Source organism: Tursiops truncatus, chromosome 11 (genome assembly GCF_011762595.2).
Source record: "Tursiops truncatus isolate mTurTru1 chromosome 11, mTurTru1.mat.Y, whole genome shotgun sequence".
In the NCBI taxonomy this organism is placed as follows: Eukaryota; Metazoa; Chordata; class Mammalia; order Artiodactyla; family Delphinidae; genus Tursiops; species Tursiops truncatus.
The window spans coordinates 27,004,378-27,029,027 of record NC_047044.1 but is presented as its reverse complement, the minus strand read 5'-3'; the positions used below and the strand labels follow the sequence as shown (position 1 = coordinate 27,029,027).

General features: G+C 40.8%; 1 long non-coding RNA gene across 1 annotated transcript in view; it reads right to left on the bottom strand.

The window, feature by feature from the left end:
• The window catches only part of LOC141275760 (uncharacterized), a 154,225-nt gene that overhangs the window by 83,022 nt on the left and 46,553 nt on the right, over positions 1-24,650 (bottom strand). The window contains exon 2 of the long non-coding RNA XR_012324048.1: positions 388-475. This is a non-coding gene — a long non-coding RNA (uncharacterized lncRNA). The remainder of the gene's footprint in view (positions 1-387; positions 476-24,650) is intronic.

The following is a 24,650-nucleotide window of genomic DNA, read 5'->3' as shown; positions in this document are numbered from 1 at the left end:
GCCAACAGGCACACATACCAGGACTCAAAAGAAATTAAGAAGCCTAAGAGAAACTTGGGCTGGGATTTAGAAACAAACTGCAAATAGCCCTATCCCTCTCGTGCTTCCTCTTCAGACGTGTGAGGTGAGTTCACCGAAAGACAGGAAAGAAAAAATGACAAGGGCCACCCACACTGCCTGAAGAGGCCTATGGTGCTGACATAGAATTTAAGATTAAGACTTTTGACCAGGATAGGACATCTGCCTGGGGAAATTCTGGGAAGAGTGATGCTTAGGAAACTGGTAAGAGCTTAAATAAGTGGGAGTAAATTAGAAAACTGGGCAAAAAAGATGAAAGGAGATTTACTGCCTTCCTACAGATTGTGAGCTACAGCCCATGAAACTGACCTTGTTACAGATGGAATCATTTCTTGCAGGAAAACTCCTTGGCCTTGTTGAGCTTGGCCTGGTTTTCTCCGGTAAGATTTTTCTCTTTCTGGAAAAAAAAGCAATACAGTAAAAAGAGAGAAACTGTATAGTGAGAATGCCAAAGAATGTCAGAGTGTATGAATCATGGGGGAAAGAATTCCCAAATTTATCTTTTCCCAAAGTTATTTTTATCAAGAAGAAAGCAATTGCTTTCTTGAGCCCCTGTATCTACAGTTCCTTAAAGTACTTGCTTAAGAAGTTCTTGCTTGTGTTTCACTTTCTAACATGTAGTCACTTTGAATACCTGCTGCTGCCTCTGTCAGCTCTTTTCTCACACGCGCATCCAGCTGTGGGAAGAATTTCAACAGGCCCAGCAAACACAGCTAATGACACCAGGGAGTTATGCCCCATGCACTTTGGAGGCCGAGGCATGAGGACTGGAGATTGTAAATACAACACAGAAAATGGCTCGTGGTGTCCTGGGTATTGTGGCCCATGTAGTTGCAGTGATGTATCCGAGTGGCGGGGTCTCCCACCTCCCTGAGGTGACCAAGCGGGAAATGAACAGAGGACCCTGTGACTTGACACCACTCCATAAAGTGTACTGCCACTCTCAAGCATCCAATAGCACCACTGAGGGAACATGGCCAAACCTCCCACCAGTGCTATAAGAAACAGGACTCTAAAAGATAGAGGTGGCTGCAAGGTTGCCAAGAAAGTGAACCATGCACATGAGATTTCAGGACTACTTCGTGCTTAGCAGATTTTAGGGCCGCTTAATCCATGGAATAAAATAAATGGAGCTACAGCACTGTGGGAAAATACTTTATGTTTCAGTACTAGGTACCATCTAGAGCAGGTTATGAGATCCCACCCCTGCGCATTGTGTTGGAGTTGCCTGGTAAAGCTTTGTAAGCTGTAGATAACTGAGAGGTACGTGACTGATAACAGCCCCACCTCCCCTGCACCACCACCGCCAACCAACCAGACAAAAGTTTTGTCTCCGTTTGCAATTCACCTCAACATTCCTTTGCTTCTATAAATCTGTGTGGTTCTGACTTTTCCTTTCAAACAGTTGTTACGGAATCAACAGTACCCACGCCCCCCAGAAAAGATATGTTGAAGTCCTAACCCCCAGTACCTGTGAATATGACCTTATTTGGAAATAGGGAGGGTCTTGGCAGATGATCGAGCTAAGATGAAATTGCTAGGATGGGCTCGATGTGACTGTGTCCTCATAAAAAGGAGAAATTTGGACAAAGAGACAGACACGCACTCAGGGAGAACACCAAGTAAAGGAGAAGGCAGAGATCACGCTAATACATCTACTAACTAAGGAATGCCATGGATTTCCAGCAAACTTCCAAAAGCTGGGAGAAAGGTATGGAACAGATTCTCCCTCACAGCCCTCAGGAGGAAACAACCCTGCCAAAGACATCTTGATCTCAGACTTTGAGCCTCTAGAACTGTGAGACAATAAATTTGTGTTGTTTAAGCTATCCAATTTATGGTACTTGACTATGGCAACCCTAGCAAACCAATATGCTAGTTATAACAACTGCCTAGTACCCTTATATCCTATGAATAAAATTAATTCTTCAAAACATGTTCATTTTATAGCTGTATAAGAGTCATGAGTTTATGTTTTTTCTGAAAATTATCTTTTAATAAGGTAAATGGATCTTCTGCTGTCCTTCTCCATTCTTAAAGACTTCCCAGCCAGCACTATCCCTGAATACTTTTTTTTTTTATTAAGTTGTTAGGCTGCATAAAGGCATCACAATATACCTTTTTAAAAACATCCCATAGGGCTTCCCTGGTGGCACAGAGGTTAAGAATCCGCCTGCCAATGCAGGGGACACGGGTTTGATCCCTGGTCCAGGAAGATCCCACATGCCGCGGAGCAACTAAGCCCATGTGCCACAACCACTGAGCCTGTGCTCTAAAGCCCATGAGCCACAACTACTGAGTCCACGTGCCACAACTACTGAAGCCTACGTGCCTAGAGCCCGTGCTCTGCAACAAGAAAAGCCACCACAATGAGAAGCCCGCACACCACAATGAAGAGTAGTCCCTGCTCGCCGCAACTAAAGAAAGCCCACGCACAGCAACGAAGACCCAATGCAGCCAAAAATAAATAAATAAAAAAATTTATAAAAAAAGAAAACAGTCTGGCATTAAAAAAAAAAATCCCATAATTGGAAACTTAACTAATCAAAATGGGCTGCCTTCCCTCATCTAGCTGAGTGGATGGGAAGGGAATAAAGTCCTCACAGCTTCCAGGCTCTCTGCTGGGCACTTGGCATTCCATTGGATACCTGTAAATGTCTACCCAACAGTTACCGCCCCTTCTTCAGCAGTTAAAGAACTCCATTATTGGACCAGTAGTCTTCACCTCTCCCCTCAAGTCTCAGGGAAGGGGACCTTATCCCAACTTTCCCCAGAAGTAAAGCCTGATGGGTTTAAGTCCCCATGGTAGTCCCAGTTCCCTTGGCAGTGATTGATGAGACATGGCTGGGAGGTGCGGGCAGAGAAGAGGATTCCAAAAGGAAAGGTCTCTTGCTCTTAAAAAGACCTATGTGGGAAAAAGTACACCCTTTTTTGAGTCTACATGTGATGCCTAGAACTATGGCATCCATCTTGTGATCATGAGAGCAGCGAGCTTGACTAAGGACAAAATTTGTCACACCAAATATAGCAGAGCAGAAAGAAGGAAATTTCATGGGTTCTTGACAACACTTTTGAGCCACGGAACTAACCAAGGCGGGAATTGGTCTTCCTTGGGGGTTCCTGATATGTGAGATAATAAATGTTTTTATTGAAGCAAGTTGAATGAGGGTTTTCTATTTCTTACACCCAAAAGCATCCTACAGACTATAAGATATCTGTGAACATTCTCATTTTACAGATGAAAATCTGAGGTTCAGATATAACTTGCATCCAAAGTAACCTATCCAGGGTCACACATAAAACAAAATTTGTATCCAGCTCAAACTCCAGACATCCTCTCTCCACTACCATTACCACCTCTATATTTATCATTGGTCAGTGAAAGAAGGCTAATTTCTCATGTTTTGTTTCTTTGTTTTTATTGTTTAAAATGTTGTAGGAGGGCACAGAGCCTAGTGGTTAAGGGCAAACTTTGGTGTCAGATGGACCTGAGTTTGAATCTGTATTGGTGTGACCTCAGGCAAGTCACTTAACCCCTCAGTTAAAAGAACCTCAGTTTGCTCATAGGTAGGATGAGATATCAATTCCTATAACACAAGGTTGTGATTAGGACTAAATGAAACTATACATAAAGTACTTATCACAGATCCTGGCACATTATACCTGCACAGGAAAAAACTGATGGCTACTATGCTTATTACTGGGGTGGTGCCACACAGTGTGACTGCCTCTTCACCAGGCAGCCAGCATTTCGAATGTGAAGAGAGCATCTCGTTCTCCATACACAAAGTGGTTTTGTCAATTTCACTCCAGACGCCTTAGAGCCTCTGGTTTCTGTGCTACAACTGTGAGCTCCTCCTCCTCCTGCCCAGACAGCCACCGTCAAAAGAGCCCAATTCCCGGGAGCACACGGCATTCCTTGCTGGAGCCCAGCCTGGTTTTGTCTCTGCTCATATTACCCCTAACCACCACCCAGGGCCCTGAGACCTTTGATGTTCACGTGGCTGCCTGCAGGGGCAGGAAGATAAAACCCCCCTTGTTCCCTCTCTGGGCAATAAGACCTTTGGAAATTTAGAGAGACACAGAGATAAAAGACTGGATTTTTTTTTTCCTTCTTTTCATTTTTTTTCCCCAGCAACAAATGGTGGTTTGTCTTTACCAGCCACTCCTTCAGCGCCACACCAGCATCAAAGAGCAAAAAATGAGCAGAAAGCCAAGGCAGGGGAGTTCTATCCCCCCAGTAGGGAATTCGCCTGCCTCCAGGACACACAGAAGGGGGAGGGGAGAAGAGAGCTGTGTACAAAAAGCATCCCACAGGGGTGATCAAAGCTCACACCCCTCCACCTCATTCCCAAAAGTTTGTTTTCTTAACATTTACGCTATACACTTTAAGCTTGGCAAACAGACAAGACAGGGACAGGGAAGGACACGGAAAGGCTCAACTTGTCTCATGGATAATTCTTGAGTTGACTTGACATCTTCTGGTCCGGAGGGCTTAGTGTGCTGACAGTGGGTAGCCTCTGTATGTGGAGCATTCCTTCGGGACTCACAAGTCCAGTGTTCGGCTCTGCCCCCAGTCCCTGTGACAACCGACCAAGGGCAAGTAGAGGAGGGAAGGGAATAGTCTACCTGCATAACAACGAGAACTATCGTTTTCTAAGACCCATGTGTCACGATCTGTGCTCAGTACCCAATATGTAGCAACCACAGAGTAGGTGGGACTACTTTCCCCAGTTTACAGATGTGTAAATTAAAGCTTAGAGAGCTAAAGTCAGTTGTTCAAGGTCATGCCCTAACGGGCAGAGGCAGGACTTAAACTCAGATCTGCACCAAAGTGTATGTTATTAACCAAGTGTTACAAACTGCTTTCCACAGGGATTATGAGTCTACTTTGAAAAATACCAAGCCAGGTACAATTATAGGACATCTGTTATCCATTGAGTTGTGTCTCCAAAAAGGATATGTTGAAGTCCTGACCCTGCAGTACCTGTGAATGTGATCTTATTTGGAAATATAGTCTGCAGGTGGAAACAAGTTAAAATGAAGACTTACTGGATTAGAATGGGCCCTAATACAATGGCTAGTGTCCTTATAGAAAGAGGGAAATTTGGATACAGACACGCACAGACAGAAGATGGTCATGTGAAGAGGCAAGGAAGGATCCTCCTCTAGAGCCTTTGGGAGAACATGGCCTTGCCAGCGTCTTGATTTGGGACTTCTGGCCCCCAGATTGTGAGAAAATTAATTTCCGTTGTTTTAAGTCACGAAGTTTGTGATACTTTGCTACAGCAGTCCTAGGAAACTAATATAGCATCTGTCTGTGTGAGTTTGGAGAGAGAGAGAGAGAGAGAGGAGTGTATGTGTGTGTGTGTGTGTGTGTGTGTGTGTGTGTATGTGTTTGGGGGGAGGGAGGAGAAAGGCAAGGCAACTCTCAGACAATTAATATAGATTATCTCTAGCATACTGGCCTGGGGAATGAGGCAAGGATGCTGGCCACAAAAGACAGAGACAGACAGACAGAAATGGATGGTAAAGGTAGTGAAACAAGGTGAGAAGGAAATAGAGGAGAACTGGACCCAAGTCTGATGGGTCAGCTCCCTGAAAGGGAGAAGAGTCAAAGAAGGTTCTGACACTCCCTGCCAGCGAGGGAAGGGATTGAGAAAGAGCAGTATGCTGCCATGGTCCACCCAGTGAGGATGACCTTGCGCCACACCTCCACCCAGCCTTCTCACACCTCAGCAGAGCTCTTACGTCAGACTCTTCTTCAGTCACTGTGTTCAGGGAACAAGCATTTAGCACTCACAAAGTCACTGGCAATGAAGGGCGTGGGGGATGAGGGCCAGAGAGCAGCACTAAGGAACAAGGGACTAGGAGCCTCTGGATTTCTTCAGCCTGCATTTCTCTCCACCTCCCTGTCAGCCTAGAAAGTGTGTACTCGAACCTCTAGCCCTTTGATACTTGGATGGGGCATTCGCCCACCTCGCTGGGCCCATGACACCTTCCACCCCCCTTTAGCATAATGCTTGGGCATTATACTGTGTTTCTTTCTATTTATATCTACATACAGATATAGATAGATAGGGAGATAGAGAAATATAGATAGATACATAGATTTCTGCATATAGATACAGATTTAAATAGAGATAGAGATATATATAACTACATAAAGATACAAATATAAATAGATACAGATCATAGATATAGATAGATATATAGATAGGGACAGGCAGATAGACACATAGATAACTACATATAGATATAGAGAGACAAAAATAGATACATAGATATCTATAGATATAGAGAGATTAGATGATAGATAGATAGAGAAATAGATAGATTATAGATATAATGGCTCCTGCCTTAGATTGTGAGCTTCTAGAAGGCAAGGCCAGCATCCTATTCAACATTATCTAGCAGAGCCTGGAGCACAGTAGTTGATCAGTAAAGAGTTGATAAATGAATGTCCAGGGTATTCTGATCTCAAGGAACAAAATATTTTAAGTAATAGAAAAATAGGCAAATGACATAAACACAAGATTGACAAAATAAAGAAAAACAAATGGCTCTTAATCTCACAGAAAGTTGCTCAACATCATCATAAGAAGAGGAATACAAGTTAAAGCTCCACTGAGAAAACATGTTTCACCTCACAGACAGGCAAAAGTATGATAAGATACTGTGTCGAGAGGCTGTGAGGACACAAACAGGCTCATACCCACTCGCCGGAGTGCGACAGACATAACCTGTAAGTTAGGCAACGTCTATCAGAATTATAAATATGTCTGCCCTTGGTCCAGCATCCCACTCCCAGGGGATCTGTAGGTTTTCTCTTGGATACACCTGCAAACATAAAATTGGTGTATGTACAAGCGTGGTAACAGCAATTCAAAGGCTCTTCTCTAGACAACTGGGAAAAGAAACTGTGGTGCTTGAATAAGGGAGGATTGGATGAAGGTGGTCAAAAGGTACAAACTTCCAGTTATAAAACAATTAAGTATTGATACTAAGGATGTAATGTATAACATGATTAACATAATTAACACTGCTGTATGTTATATATAAAATTTGTTAACAAAGTACATTTTAAGAGTTCTCATCATAAGGGAAAAATTCTATTTCTATACTTTTTTTCTTTTATCTATACTTCTATAGATATACTTTGTATCTATACGAAATGATGGATGTTCACTAATCTTTTTGTGGTAATCATTTCATGATGTATGTAAGCCAAAAAATTATGCCATACACCTTAAACCTATACAGTACTGTACGTCAATTATATCTCAATAAAACTGGGGAAAAAGATCTCCAGCTCAATACAAGCCTCATATTTTTATTTAAAAATCTAGATTGACTATCATAGGGGTGGAATGCGCTGCCCAACCCAGGACACTATAACTCATTAAACCCCATAATAATCTTATAAGAAAAATACCATCACAATCCATCTTATCAGCATCTCACAGATGGGAAACAGGAGCCTGCAGAGGTGGAGCACTTTGCTCAAGGTTAAGGAGTGGGGGTGGGTGGGGCCAGGATAGAAACCCTAGTAGTCTGACTTCAGAGCCCACTGTCACCAGGGCTGCCTCCCTAGATGCCCCCTAAATACTGTATAGTCTATAGACTTTTCTTCTGCTTCTCATCCCTCCATTCATGCATTCATTTGTGCATCAGTCATCCGTGGCCACCTAGTATATACCAGACACTGTGCTAAGTGAAGGGGGATACAGAGATTAAGGAGGTAGTAGTCCTTGACTCTGAGAACTTACAGTCCAGAGAGAACACATACAGGTAAACAGACAACCCATATAGAGGAAGTTCTCAACATGAGCCTAGGAAAGTGCCGCCCAATCCACTTGTATATCTCTTTTGTCTTTTTTCCTCTGCTCAGGAAGTCTTCATTTGGGGCCCTGTGTCTATCACAACTGGAAAATCAACTCTACGAGGATTCTTTCAGACAAGTAAAAGTACCCAAACAGACTTACATGCTAACAACTATCAGATTTGGTCTTGGGGTCTGCTCTCCTGCAGCTTACAATTTTATGAATGCCACTTCACGTTGAAACAAGAACAAGAGTATTGTTGCTTCCTGCCACAAGAATCCAGGTTGAAATGAAAACAGAAAGGAGACCTAATCTGATGATACTTCTTCTCACAGTAGAATTCAGAGGACAGAGCAGGAAAGAAGAGCCCACAGATCTTACCTGGTGCCCTTAAATGTCCTCTTCCTTATCACAGTCCAAAAGACTCATGTTCCTAAAGCTATTGTGCTAAGCTAGAAAGGACAACCTACTTACATGCAGTCTTCCCTGTGATCTACTCTGTCTCCACGGGGCAACAGTGACTGCCCCTGTTCCGTGCCCCAAACAAAGCACTGAGACTAGTCACACAGACCTGGGTTCAAAGCCAGACTGTGCCACTTACCGAGAGATCATCAGCGTCAGCTTCCTCATCTGGAGAATGGGAATTAAAATGGAGAATCGATAAGATAATATGTGCAAAGGTTCTAGCCTCAGGCAGGACCCAAATTCAAAGCCTTCTTGGGACACTCTCACAACCAGAGTCACTGCCGAATTCCAAGTGCACACCCGACCATCTCAGTTCCTGAGCTAATAGACAATATCCAGAGCCCTGGCCCCCTCTGCCAAGGGACATGTTCTGATTTCTACCGCCATAAGCCTGGCCTCCAGTGCTGCGGAGGGGCAGGCTGGGCTCTGGGACCCAAGAAGAGAGGGGCTCCAAAGAGACAGGGATTATCCCAGCTGCTGTCACAGAGGCTGAGGTTGGGGTTATACTCCAGACTAGGGATGCAGAGCGAGTGCAGGGAAACCTGGGTGAAAGCAAATGCTGCAGGTTGGAGGCGACCCAGTGCCCCCAAGACAGACCAAGTCCATAGCTTGACACCAGCAAAGCAATAACATCCAAAACATTACTTTGCAAAGAATTCACTATTACCCAAAGGCACCCAGGAAGTCACTTTCCCTGAGGGGAAAAAAAAAAAACAAAATCTGAACTTTAGTTATTGGACTGGCTTACACTTTGGTGTGGCTGGATATTGTTTTTATTTTTAAATACATAGAGGCAAGGTTAGAGTAGGGAGTGGAAGATAGGTACCCTATTCTTTCCCATGCTAGAACTTCCAAAGCTTCTAATCTGGCCTGGCCCCTGAAATACCAACAAGATTTAATTTTATGTCTCTCTGGATTGGGGGTCAGAAACCCAAATGCCTACAGAGGTCAAGCAGATTAAATACGTGAGCAACTGTGCCAGCTGAGGAACTTGAAATACAAATACCCTGCGGAAGTGGAACAGCTGCTGATCAGCCCCAGTCAACCGTTACCATAGAGAAGCAGAGTCAGTGTTGCTGGATCAATTTTTAAAAAATATAAATAGAGAGATTTATTTTAAGGAATTGGCTCACACAACTATGGGGGCTGGCCAGTCCAAAATTCATGGGGTAGGTCGGAAATTCAGGTAATAGTTGATGTTACCATCTTGAGTCCGAATTCAGCAGGGTAGCAATCACTTGCTTACGATTACAATGTAAGTGTAGTACTAACATTACTCAATCACCTCCAGACATAGACAATGACAATAAGAGATTTTGTTTTCCTGGGGGTGGAAGTGGATTTACCTCCCTCGTACATATTTCCAGTATTGCTCATTCACAGGGTTATATAATTATTTATGTCTTTTTCTCCAATAAGTCATAGGATGTTTTTCAAAGGGCTGCCCACAGATCATGGACAGCAAAATTTCCTGGAATACCTTTTAGAACTTCAGATTCTTGGCCACCTAATCTACTAAATCAGGAAATCTGCACTTTTAACAAGCTTCCTCTTTTTTTCTTGTGTATGCTAACACTTGAAAACCACTGGACAGAAGTTGTCTCATTTTTGTTCCTCAGTGATCAACAAAGTCTCCAGCATCTAGTGGGAGCTTAACAAACGTGGTTGAACAAATTAATAAATAGTGTCACTAGTTTATCCTTAGGTTCTCTGTGACGTCTGTAAAAATCATAACGTTAAACTTGCAATCTTGATCTCTTTAGGTGCTGACCAACTATTATATATAATCACCCATGTTTATGTCAGTTAGCCCCACTAGACTAGAAAATTCCTTGCACTTTTGTCATTCTTGTATTCCCGGAACCTACCAGTCACTGACATATTTATACATGTAAATATTATTACATGTATAGTCACTGGCATATGTTAAGTTCTCCATAAATACTTCTTGAGTGAATAGATAGATGGATGAATGGACAGGTAGAGAGAACTACCTGAATACAGACTACCCACTACCTTTTTAGGTTGTGCAAATTTTTTACTTTCTAACCCTTGAGTTTTTACAAGTTTCTTATCCTGTCTTACAATAATTTATAATTGCTACAGGTATTAAAAGTGCATCTAGAACTTTCCATTTCTATGGACTGAAGCATAGTTAAGTCTGTAACATATAATTTCTGTAGCATTAACTATTATCTCTTTTATCCCTTTCAGAAAACATATATATTTTTTTCTCAATGTATAAGCAAAACTATTTATAAGTTTCGGTGCTTAAACTATTACTACTACTGTTTTTTAAAATATATCCTTCGTGATTCCTCATAATTCATCCAGAACCAACACTGTGACAAGACACTCAGATTAAGAATAACTGCTGCGGGAATTCCTCGGCGGTCCAGTGGTTAAGAAACCACGCTTTCACTGCCAAGAGCACAGGTTTGATCCCTGGTCAGGGAAAAAGATCCCACAAGCTGCATGGTGCGGCCAAAAAACAAAAGAATAACTGAAGGAAATAATTACACCTAAATTGAGTGGTAAAGATTTCCATTTCCAGAATGATTAAATTTAGAAAGACAATATCACGTGTTGGTGAAGAGGTGGAGCAATCAGAACATTCATATGTTGCTGGTGGGAAACTGGTGTTTACCCAAGAGAAATAAAAACATTTGTCACCATAAAGAGTTATACAAGAATGTTCCAGGGCTTCCCTGGTGGCACAGTGGTTAAGAATCCACCTGCCAGTGCAGGGGACATGGGTTTGAGCCCTGGTCCAGGAAGATCCCACATGGATCCCTGGTCCAGGAAGATCCCAACTAAGCCCGTGCACCACAACTACTGAGCCTGAGCTCTAGAGCCCACAAGTCACAACTACTGAAGCTTGCACACCACAGCTACTGAAGCCCACACACCTAGGGCCCGTGCTCCACAAGAGAAGCCAGCGCAATGAGAAGCCCGCGCACCGCAACAAAGAGTAGAACCTGCTCACCACAACTAGAGAAAGCCCACACGCAGCAATGAAGAGCCAACACAGCCAAAAATAAATTAATTAATTAATTTAAAAAAAAAAGAAGGTTCACAGCAGATCTATTCATAATAGATCCAAACTGGAAGTGACAGACCCAAACGTCCTTTCTCTTAAAGGATAAAAAACGTGATATATGATAGGATAATATCAATACTTACCAATAAAAAGAAGCAAACTACTGATATACACAAAAACAGGGACACAACTCAAAATCATCAGCTTGAGTGAAAGAACCCCGAAACAAAAAAATATTATTGGGGTTTCCCTGGTGGCGCAGTGGTTGAAAATCTGCCTGCTAATGCAGGGGACACGGGTTCGAGCCTTGGTCTGGGAGGATCCCACATGCCGCGGAGCAACTAGGCCCGTGAGCCACAACTACTGAGCCTGCGCATCTGGAGCCTATGCTCCGCAACAAGAGAGGCTGCGATAGTATATATATATATATATATATATAGTGTATATATATATATATATTATTACATGTATAGATAGCTCAGAAAAGGCAGAACTAATCTAATCGGATCTAGTCTAATCTAATCTAATCTGAGTGTCAGAAATCAGAAGACTGGTTGCCTCTGCAAAGGGTATGGACCAGAAACGGACACAAAAAAATCTTTCTGGTGAGAGAAATGTTCTATATCTTGATTTGGCAATGATTTCATGACTGTGTTCATTTGTCAAAATTCATGCAATTGTTCATTTAATATCTGTGCATTTTCCTGTATGCAAAATATTTCATTTTAAAACTTGCATTTCTATATTGGTCAGGAATATCAAGGCATGATCTATCTTGTATGCATTGTGTTTTCATTGCTAGGACCATTCTTCAGAAATTGAAGGCTTTAAACAGCTTATAATTCCAGTAAGAGGTGTCACCCACATCTCAACACAACACCCTCTTATCATTCTACAATGTGTTCAGAACTGTCAAATGCCATTCAAATATATAATTTATACAAGTGCCTGGCACCACTCTGGCTTTTTATATTCATTAGTTGATTTAAATTTCACTTTATAGAAATGTACAGTGCAAATATTTAATAGATGAGAATCAAGGTTCAGATAGGCCAAGTTATTTGCCCAAGTTCACATAGCTAATGAGTGATATTACTGGGACTCAAACCCAGATCCCAAACCCACTTTTTCTTCTCCCAACACACACACACACACACACACACACACACACACACACACACATCTGAATCACAATTCATAGATCTTTCCATTCTTTTATCATGAATCTGTAAAAGCAGTTCTTCCTATGAGATTTTAAAATAAATAAATGAAACTTTTCTAAAGGGCTCTAGAGCGCATGGAAAGTTTTATTTTGTTTTTGTTTTTTTAATCTTTAAAATAGGCTTAATATGAAAATGCCAGCACCCTCATTTCCACCTGAGAGGGCCAGAAGAACCAGATCTAGGTCTGGGTGGAACTGATGTTAAACTTGGCTTGGGGACCAGGCCCATGGAAAAGTTTAAATCATCACCTGATACGTCCAGCCTGGCTCTCATTCTCAAACCCATGTTTGCTTTGGAATCTAGAGACTGGAATAATCTACTGAGAGTAAATGAAGGAAGCCATAGAGCATTTGTTGGCTGAGGGCAAAGGGGGTGTTTCCTTCACTTTGTTTAGCTGTTAAAACAAAATGCTCCATTATTCTACACACTGAAGTATTGTCAGCATCTTTAGAAGGGAAGCTGACACATTGATTGCATTTTCAAATATAAATTAACCAAAAGCAATTAGTAGAGGGAAGAGAGAAATGAGCTTTGTCATCTAAAACCACTAACTGCTCTTTCTAGCCATGGTCCTTAGGATAGAGTTTCTTATTGAATTTTTCACTCTCATTAGTGATTTTTTTTAAATTAATTAATTTATTTTTGGCTGCATTAGGTCTTCATTGCTGCGCACGGGCTTTCTCTAGTTGTGGCGAGTGGGGGCTACTCTTCATTGTGGTGCACCAGCTTCTCATTGTGGTGGCTTCTCTTGTTGTGGAGCACGGGCTCTAGGCGACAGGGCTTCAGTAGTTCCGGCTCGCAGGCTCAACAGTTGTGGCTCACGGGCTCTAGAGCGCAGGCTCAGTAGTTGTGGTGCACGGGCTTAGTCGCTCCACGGCATGTGGGATATTCCCAGAGCAGGGCTTGATCCCATGTCCCCTGCATTGGCAGGCGGATTCTTAACCACTGCACCACCAAGGAAGCCAAAACCCTTCATTAGTGATTTTTAACAGTGAATTTCTAAATACTCAAGTCTATACCAAAACCAAGGTTATTTAATTCTGATTTGTTAGAAACCCCTAAGAACCCACCCAAAAATGCCGTAAAAATTCAAGTGACCCTCATGTACACAGTGAGAGTAATATTCTACATAAATGCCTCATTAGAGTAATGTCAAAATAATTCACTTAATGTCAAAATAATTCACTTTTCCTGTCAAAACATAAAACTTCTATGAAAAAGAATGATATTGTTTAGGTAACAATACTGAAACAAGCTGAGTAGCTGCTAATGTTTCTAGATGATCAACTAATTAACTGATGAAGAAAAAGAAAAAAATTGTCATTACTGATAAGCAGGTTCCTGGTCCAATATACTTCCAATACTACCAATGCTCTGAAAATCATTTTGCATCATACACAGAAAGCCCTCACATATCCAGTCAACAAAATTGGAAGTTGGTTTTCAATCTGGTTTTAAGTCCTAATCCTGTGTTCCATGAAAAATGGTTTGCACTTCAAAGAGCTCAGGACAATAATTCCTTTGGAGGAAATTTAATTCTGTTCCTGGCTTGTTATTATAGATACAAACTACCTTAGGTGTCAGCTATAAGCTGAAGAATCTTAGTCCTCTCTTTGGCTTATGGAGCAAGGAAATAATAAAAAAATCATCTCTCCTGATCTTATAGCCTTCTGAGTTCCAACTAGCAGTGAATATGATTCCCAGGACCGTAAATAGTTCTGTAAATCTTACCTTTCCTAACAGATTTGACTTTTCCACTTTATTAGGTATTGGCAATAAAAGTACTAAGTGTAAATGTCCATAAGATTTGGGCAAAGCTGTCACAAGAGACAAAATACCCAGTCCCTACGGGCTAGGGACAGGTGGCTTTTCATATGGTTAAAAGTAGTAGAGTAATTCCAGGAGTGTGCAGGGAGTAAAGAGGAAAGATTCAGAATAATGCAAGTAAAGTAAAATCATCAAGAAAGACTGTTAAATTTTAAAACATGTGATTTTGTTATGCACGCAGTAAGCCGAAGTGGTTTTTTTGACTTTGGTTCTCCCTAGAGGAAAATGCACACCGACAAAGGATAGTAGAAAAGGGTGGCGGCTTGGATACAGAAGGTTCAATCCCAGTTCCTCCTAGGCCAGAAACTGGGCAACAAAAACAAATTGATAATAATCATGGCTAACAGTTATTGAAGCTTAAAGTGAGTCAGACACCAATCAAAGTGTTCTATGTATATTAACTCACTTAATTCTGTGAGGTGGTCAAGTGTTTAGAAGAATAGTTTCTGGAGCCACACTGCTTGGTTTTAGAAACGCTCTCTCCCATTTGTTAGCTGGGCAAGTTCCTCTTCTGTATGATTATCATACAATGGCATCTCCCTCCTAGGTTGCTCATGAAAATCAATGATCTAATTCTAAGATTAGCATGTAGAACATTGTTTGACACAAAGTAGATGCTCAGTTAATGTCTGCTATTTTTATTCCCATTTTACATTTAGGAAACGGAGACACAGAAAGTCTGTTTGCTAGAGACGTGGCAATTCATATCTAATGAATGAACCTATAATATCTGGCTCTTTGTAAATATTTCATACATGAGTTACTTCTCATTCTATAATAAACAAAGAGGTCACTGTGAAAACAACTCTCCCTTTGGTATCCAAATTGTGATTTGCCCAAACTTAACACAAAGCATTCCAAGTGTAGATTTCTAATAGAAAACATTTAAATAGTTGTCAGTTATTATTTTTTCCTTCCTCTTGCATTCCTGTCATAAATCCAGAGCACATCAATGTTATACAGATTGAATAAAGACCTATATTCTACAATAACCATTATATTAAACCACCTTTCCAATAACAATCAGTTTCCCGATCTGTAAAATGGGAAACCCAAACTGCCCCCCACCAACAGCAGAGCACTTTCAGGGTGAATTCCCCACTGTCCAGGTTCTGGTCTACGGGCTGGGTATCTCAAAACTTGACATTGAGCAGAGAACACAGCCATCTCTTACAGACAGACTTCCCTTAACCAAGTTCATGACCAAGACCCTTGGACAAAACCAGAATGTCGAATGATCAATTACAAAGAGACATAGCACATCAAGCAGGCCGGAGACTAGATTAGTTGATGGCAATACTCGCTCCCTGTAGACCAATCTGCATGGGACACCACATTGTAATTAGAAGGCTGCTTGGTGAATATAAAACCGGAAAGAAGGCAGACCCAGCTATCTCCAGAGTAATCAGAATTGAAGAGTTCATACTGAGGCCAGATGGGGCCAGTTCTTTGCTCTGCAGATAGCTTCTCCGAGACAGAGTTTACCCTTCCTCTGAGGCTAATTAACCCATTTCTGAAGGACTCATTCTTTCTTCAGCTCTGTGAATAACTATAAGCCTGTTACAGTTAAGTTTTAAGGGCCTAGAAGCCGTCCCATCCTTTCAGGTAATTTGCCTATATGTGTAATCTGACTCCTTTTATGTTTATTTTACATTTTAGCTCTCTTAGAAGAAAATCTCCTTTCCAAAGTTCAAAGCTCGTAGGTAGGTACAGCCCTATTTTTCCCAAATACCAACAGTAAGATAATCACCTCATCTAACATAAAACAATTCTCCAAAAATGTAATCCCCTTTCTTAAAGCCCCTCTTCCTGAGGTCAACAACAGTTTACCTCCCAATGGCAGTTAGAAGTCCCCAGAAGTGTTCCTGGGGACACTAAGGGTCAGTTCGTTCATTCACTCATTTAACTTCTATTTACTGGGTTTCTATTATGTGCCAAGCACTGAGCAATGCACTGTGGGTCAACAGGATGTGAAAGTCATGGACTCTGCCAACTCAGATCTCTGAGCACTTGAAACAAACACTAATCATTTACTGCAATCCCACCAGAGAAGGTAAAATTACAAACTGAGAAAAGTACCCTGATGGAAAAAAGCAATACAATTCTTTGAGAAAAGTAATGAGCTGACCCAGCGAGGAGGGTTAAAAAGGCTTCCCTGAAGAAACGACATTTGAACAGAGGTTGGGAGGAGACTAGCAGGCATCAACTGACAGAGCAGAGAGTGGCTGAGAGGCTTTAGGGGAGAGGGGGCCGTTTCAGATGATGGCAATGGCATTACAAAAGCCTTGAGGCTTTCAGACAGTGAGCAGCCCACACATAGGAGGAATCTAAAGGTCAGAGGTGGTGAAGGATGAGCCATTGGGCAAAACAGTCATAAGACATGTAGGATAGGTAGGAAGGAGCTGGCCACAGTGGACCTTGCCACACAAAATACAGTTTTTGATTTCTCTCCTGGGATGAAGAGTTGTAGGGTGAGTTGATGATTCTTGATCAGATTGGGACCTCTAAAGATCACTCTTCCTGTGGACTGAAGAATAAGTTGGAGGGAGCTAAGGAGGAGGCTGGGGGACCAACTTGGGAAGCGATCATAGTTGTCCAGGCAAGAGATGTTGGTTCTTTAGGCCACAGTGATTAGCAGAGATGAAGAGAAATGGACAGGACTGAGATACTATGAAAATAAATGTCCATTAGCAGGCAATGGGCAAGAAAAAATTGTCCCACTGTGTAGACATACTACTCAGCAACAAAAAGGAATGGACAATACTCAACAATAAGACAGAAACTTGGGGGTGCAGAAAAGGGTAAATGACCAGGAAGAGGCATGAGGGAACTTTGTGGTGGTGAAATTTAAATTGTGTTGGAGATTACACAGGCATATAAATTGGTCAAAATTTATCAAAATGTATGTTTAAATGGTTACATTTTATCATATGTAAAATAGATCTCCATAGGGATGATTTTTTTTAAAAATCAGTGTAGCTTAATCATGAAACATATGGATTTTGGAATCGTACAGACATGGGTTTGAACTCTAGTTCTACCATTAGTAATTAAGCCATTCTAGGAAAGTCGATAAAATGGGAAGGTAGGATGGCTGTTCTTAGGATCAAATCACCCAGTTTAGCAGACGGTTAAATACAAAGGCAAGAGGGCCTATCATTCAAATTTCATTCCTTGACCCAGTGGGAGCACTAGATCAAGGAATGAACATTTCCTGAGTGTGTCCTATTATTAGACATATGCAAGGCCCTTTACAGATGTTGTCTCATTGATCCTAAGGAAAACTCGTAAGAGATGGCTATTATTCCTTTAGCTTAGAAATCGCCCAGGAAACAGTAACTTGGCCAAGTTCATTCACAGAGTGAACAGGGAGCCAAGGTCCTTGCAGTGGTGAGAGAAAGCTGCCTTAGACCCACCTTAGTGACCTGAAAGCATACTGGAGGGTCCCTGCAGGGGATTTTCCAAAAAGCAGCACTTAAACACAGGTAGTCTGAGAGATGATTCTAGATGTCACATGACTAGACATTAGTTATCTTGCTTTGATTGCATTCATTGTTAAGGTTACTGTCTTAGTCCTTTCAGGCTGCTATTACAAAATACCACAGACTAGTTAACTTATAAACAACAGAAATTTATATCTCACAGCCTCTCTGGAGGCTGGAAGTCTGAGATTAGGGTGCCAGCATGGTCAGGTGAGGGCCTTCTTGTGAGCTACAGAGTTCTCATCGAATCCTCACATGGTGGAAAGGGACAAGAGAGTTCTTAGGCATTAATCCCATTCATGATAGCTCGACCCTCATGACCTAATCACCTCCCAAAGGCTGTACCTCTTAATACCATCCCATTAGGCTTTAGGATTTCAACCTATGAATTTGGAGGGGACACAAACAGTCAGACCATAGCAGTTACCTTCCACTTATGTGAACGATAGTGGTTTTCATTTATGGTGATGAATTAAATTTCTTTTAAAAATAAGTTTATTTAAGCTTTTTTAAATGAGTCAAATTAAAACTATGAAGGAATTGATAGTATAGGCACTACTTGGATATGTCAAAATTGTGAAGATCTGAAATGATTGAAGCTTGAGAAAGGCTGGGCCAGCCCAAGCAGAGAAGTGCTAAGGCCCCAAGATCCCAGGACAGTGGTCCGGGGATGCAGAGGGGATTCAGGCTGGGGCTTTGGTGACTTTAGACAGCCTGAGAAGAGAGTTTATGCTCATATCACTATTCCCATTTGAGTGGCTTTGAGACAGCTAGGGACAAAGCTTGGGCCCTGGAGAAGGAATCAAGATGGGCAAGAGAGAGGGACACAGGGGGAGGGGAGTGGGAGGAGATAGGAAAAGAGCTGGAGCAAATGATAAACCAGTCTCTCAATGCCAGTCAGGGCACCAGCGCTATTATTTTTCAGTTCACCTAGGACAGCTTTGGGGGGAAAGCCAAAACAGCTCAAAGCTTTTCTTAGGATATTGTTTTCCTCTATAAACTAGGAAGAATTCAGCTGTAAAATTATCGTTTTTAGAAACAAAAGAATTAAAATAATGAATCTTCTTGTACTTTCAACTTCACTCCATCACTGTCCAGGTAGCTTTTGAGGATGAGGCAAGAGACAATACAGTAATTGTTCCTAGAAAAGATAGTGACGCTCTGCAAATTGAAATCCACTGCCTCTCACACCCAGCATTGTGTTTTCCAAGCAAAATCTTTGCAGAGCAGCTGGACTGCACACATGATATATTCTTCTTATAAGCCAGGACTGTTCTGTTTTTGTTTTTTTTTTTTTCCTAGTCTCATACCCAAACTAACCCTTAGGGGATTTTTAAAATGCTTTCAAATTTATTCTATGCCCTGTTTTCACTCCTGTTTCTCTCCGTGGTCCCAGCATGTTCCAGCTTAAGATTTGGTCAAATTAACTTCTAAGTAAAGCTTCTAAATTCTATTCCAATACTCTTACCACCATCACCCCCAAACACACACTATCTTACCACCATCACCCCCAAACACACACTAACTGTGCCCAGGTTCTCTAGAGAGAGATCCTACATTCACCTACGGAGAGGAGAAAGGAGAGAGTTAGAAGCGTCTTTAGACCTGCAACGGAGTCTGAAGCATGAAAGGGCAAGAGTAGGGATAAGACAATGAGAGGTGACCAGACTTCAGTGCCAGACAAAGACGGGTCCCAGGAGAAAGAAGCAACAAACTACACCTTAGAGGTGGAATCTTTAGGGGATAAAGAAAAAGATTATAAACCAGGGTTCTGTAGGGTCACATGAGGCACTTCTGGAAAACTCTTGGTTCAAAATGGACACTGAATGAAGGTTTGCTGATTGGATCAATAAATGTATGAATGGTTACCTAAGCTAGAGCCTGCCTAAGCTAAGCAGGCTCAAGAAAAGAGAAGATAGGGAGCTCACCATCCAGAAGCTTATTCTTATGCTTTCCAGTTTCAATCAAATGTGGGTTGAAAGTTAGAGGTCACAATAGGTATCTTAGCCCCATTGTCCAAACCTGTGTATTAGATCAGTATAAGACATGGCATCTCTCCTCCTGTATTTTACAATAAAGACCATGTAAGCTTTAAGGGCTTTCTAAGATTAAAGAAGCTAAAACTCACTAACAGAAAGAGAAGTAAGAACATGATATGTGATAATTTCCATAAGAACTGGTAAAAATACCCTAAGAATTTGAGTGGTTATTGTTGAAGGTAGCACGCACTGTTTCAGGGAGCATCTATTGAGAGGCTACTACACACCTCACAGTTGATGCAGGACAGATGCTTGGTCCTGAACTGTTGTGTGGCAGACAGAGAGAACTGGGTGAAGAACCAGGAAACATGAATCTGAGCCCTAGCTCTGACACTCAGTGACTTTGGGAAAGGGCATTCCAGGCAGAGAATAACTTGTGAGCCATCCCAGAGAGACAAGAAACAACATATGAGTTCAAGAAATGATAAGCAGCATGGTGTTCAGTAAAAGCATCAGGTAGAGATGGCAAGATTTTAGGCTAATATGTAGCAAGTGCTCAATAAATATTTTTTGAATAAATGAATGAGAAGTAGACAGAAACAGATCACAGAGGACCTTATATTCATTCTACACTAAGAAACTTGGATTTCTTGGGTGCTTGTAGGCAATGGAGACTCACCGATGGGAGTGGACTTTACTCAGACTTAGATTATAGCTAGATGCACACTATATGGAAAATTAATTTAGGGAGACAAGAAATAACACAAAAAAACAGTTAAGGGTCTGTGGTCCTGAGACTTCCCTGGTGGTCCCGTGGGTAAGACTCCGTGCTCCCAACGAGGGGCTCCAGGTTCGATCCCTGGTCGGGGAACTAGATCCCGCATACATGCCGCACCTAAGAGTTCACATGATGCAACTAAGAGTCTGCATGTCGCAACTAAGAAGCCCGCATGCTGCAACTAAAGATCCTGTGTGACACACTAAGACCCAGTACAGCCAAAAATAAATAAGTAAATATTAAAAAAAAAAAAGAGTCTATGGTCCTGTGAGGAAGAAGAGCAAATGCCTTGGAGAAATCAGAGCTAAAACAGACAGCACCTGGCAAGTAATTAGATAGGCAGTATAAGTAGAAGAAAAATTGAATCATGGGCTTTTAGGGTAATAAAGTACGTGACCAATTTATATAGAAAGTGCATGAAGAACAAGTGTAGAATGGAAACTGGTAAATTTGGCTTTGGACACACTGAGTGGAACATCCAGGTGGAAATAAACCGTAGCTAACATTTACTGAGCTCTTCCTATGGACTGAGAGTTATTCTAAGCCCCCTGCACACATGAACTCATTTAATCTTCACAACAGCCCCCATGAGGGCTGTACAATGATTAATGCCATTTTTTAGAGAAGGGAAACAAGGTATAGAGAGTTTAAGTTCCCAAAGTTCCCAAACTGGTAAGTGTCAGAGTCAGATTCAAACTCAGACCATCTATCTCTAAATCCCTCTCTCTCAATCTCTGTGCAAATACATAGATATGTATTTGTCATATAGTGAAGGCCCAGAGCCCTCCCCCATCTCTTCTTGTAGAAACAGAACTCAAAAAATAATCAAATTAAAGTGATGATTTTAAGCACACAAAATGCAAGAATTCCAACCATCAGATCGTGAATGCCATTATTGTTGGTGATTTAACACAGTTAAATTTCAATCTAAAAAAAAAAAATTTCAATCTACATTTTAATATACATCCAGTCTTCAAAGCAAGACATAATGTTATTTTTATATTCATTTGCCGTCATGGTTTTTTATATTATTTATTGAGAGTAAATTAAATAGCATATGTTCATTTGCTAAATAGAGAAAAGTTAAACTGGTCCCTATATGTATTGTAAATACTATTACAGGACATATTAAAATATATTTCAATATAATCTTTAATAATATACCACTCATATTGATTTTTAACTTAAAATAACTTCTTTGCTTTCTAGTTACTTTGCAAAAATAATACAATGACTTTTTATTTTAATTCCTAAGAGGTTTTGTGAAATTATATATTATAGTGAAATGGGTTTGAGTTTAAAAAGCTCAGGAACTACTGCTTGGCACCAAGATATTTCTGCCATTTTAGGATGTGTTTCATAACTGAGAGACCTCCATAAACAACTACAATAAGAAAAAATCTGACAAGGGGGGAAAGCGGTGGGTAGCGGGGTGGGATGAATTGGGAGATCTGACATATATACACTAATATGTATAAAATAGATAACTAATAAGAACCTGCTGTATAAAAAATAAATTTTTTTTAAAAATCTGAGAACTTTTCCATACCGATGCTTGTGGTGGAGGGTTCAGTTTTGACTGGTATACTCTCCTGTGTGACTAACCACTACAGGGATACAGCTGGGGATTTTGTGGATGTGCTTGGCTGATGAGCTGCTGTGTTTGAAGCTCAATGCCATTTTCATTTGACTTTAATCCTTCACAGATCAAGACACAGCAGCCCTCTTTGAAAAGCCAGGTTTAATAGAATGCACTCGTGACACATTCTCAGAAATGGAGGAAAACACTTTTATTTCCTTTCCTGGTTACCAAAGACTCTAGAACTTACTGTAATTTCAACAGCAGCCAAAAGGAAGGCCTTTTTCTCTTGACCCTTGGCTGATCCTTTCTTTCACTTCCACGAATTTTCTCCCTCTTTCTGGCTATGGCATAGGTTTTGTTCTCCTTGAGATTCAGCCTTCAACAGAAAATTGAATTCAGGCAGGGTAATAGAGTGATTATAAAGCTCACTCACGACTCTTGAGCACTTGAAGTATGGTTACAGTGACTGAGAAACTCAGTTTTTAATTGTATTTGATCTTTATTTAAACATCAACTTTAAAATTTATACCAAATTTAGTTATTGATGAATTTCTGAGTATGTTTGGAACAATTTGGATATATGAATCTACTTTTTCAACTGTAAATTTTCTGAAATCTAAATGTACATCAAATATTTCCAATGAAAATTTAGTCTCCAAACTGAGATGTGCTGTGTTAAATATATGCCAGATTTTGAAGACAATACAAAAAAAGAATGTAAAATGTCTCATTAATAATTGATTGTATGTTGAAAGGATAATATTTTGGCTATAGGGGGTTGAAAAATATATATTATTTAAAAATAATTTTACATGTTTCTCTTTACTTTTTGAATGTGGCTACTAGAACATTTTAAATTGTATGTGTGGGGACTTCCCTGGCATTCCAGTGGTTAAGACTCCATGCTCTCAATGCAGGGGGCCCAGGTTCGATCCCCGGTCAGGGAACTAGATCCCACATGCTGCAACTAAGAGCCCATGTGCCACAACGAAGATTCCATGTGCTGCAACTAAGACCTGGTGCAGCCAAATAAATAAATAAATATTTTAAAAATAAATAAATAAATTATATGTGTGGCTCTCATTATTTCTATGAGATAGTGCTGGTCTACAGCAAGGACAATGTTGTCAGAGAGAATTAGCTCCCTCTGTTTACTGGCTGTATGACTGTAAGATACTTGACCTCCTTAAGCGTCGTTACTCATCTGTAAACTGGGGGAAATATTACTATCTTCTGAATAGGCCTGTAGTGGATTTTATATCAGACCATGAACAAAAAGCTTATCACAGTGGCTGGCTCATAGTAAACTATTCTGTAAATGTTCACTTTTATTATTGTTGTTGTCATCATTACTCTCTAACAATCATCCAAATGTTTAGCAAAAGAGTACATTAAAATAAATGTTGGTCACCTATAGCTTAACTATTATCTCATGACCAGATAGAGCAACCTCATTTTCAAAATACAAATAGGGACTTGAAGTCAGATACAGGAGTTTTTCTCATATTTGTGAATTTATTTTCATGGAAAATCATATCTTCAATTCATGAAATGCTTTTATTTAAAACAATGAAATTACTTGAAACCAGACTTTCCTGCAAAATCCAGGGCATGAGGTTTACTCCTAAAAAATACTGCCACACAATATCTCAAAGAACCCAAACTCAGCAATCTTCATACAGATTCAATTTTGATGGCTAAAGTTTTATTTATAGCCACTTTTTGGAGGAACAGGATTAAAAAGACTAAATAAATAGTCTGGATATACATTAGGGACTTCTGCTTCCAGAAAAATGGAGAAGTACTTTTCCCTATTGCTCCTGATAAGTACAACTAAAATCCCTGGCCCTTATTCATAAATCAAGCATAAGACTCTGAAAGGTAGAAAGAAAAAGGCAGACCACTAGGGACCCCAGGACCCAAGAAATAACATAATGGTAAATTCCCTGGGTTTCCTTATTACCTTATGTATCCCAAACTTGGAGCTAGACACACAGAATGCCAATGGGTACAAACAAAGAAAGTCTCCAAAGCAACAACAACAAAACCCTGCTGTCTCCAGCCAAAGGACCAGGAAAGGAGAAGCCTAGCAAGAGAGAGAACTTCTAAACAATACACTCTCACAACATTGTAAAGCAACTATACTCCAATAAAAATTAATAAAAAACAAACAAAAAAATAACCACTGTTCCAGCCAACACCACAGAAAAAACTTTGAACCCACCTCCATCCATGCTAGCAAAGATCAAGCAGGGAGTCTGGACTTCCACCTGTGGTAATGGGGCACCTCTACCCGCTACTGGGGTGGTGTTGGAGGAGGTCTAGTGGAGATGCAAGACTTTCATCACTGTCCAGCAGTAACAAGGCCACTCC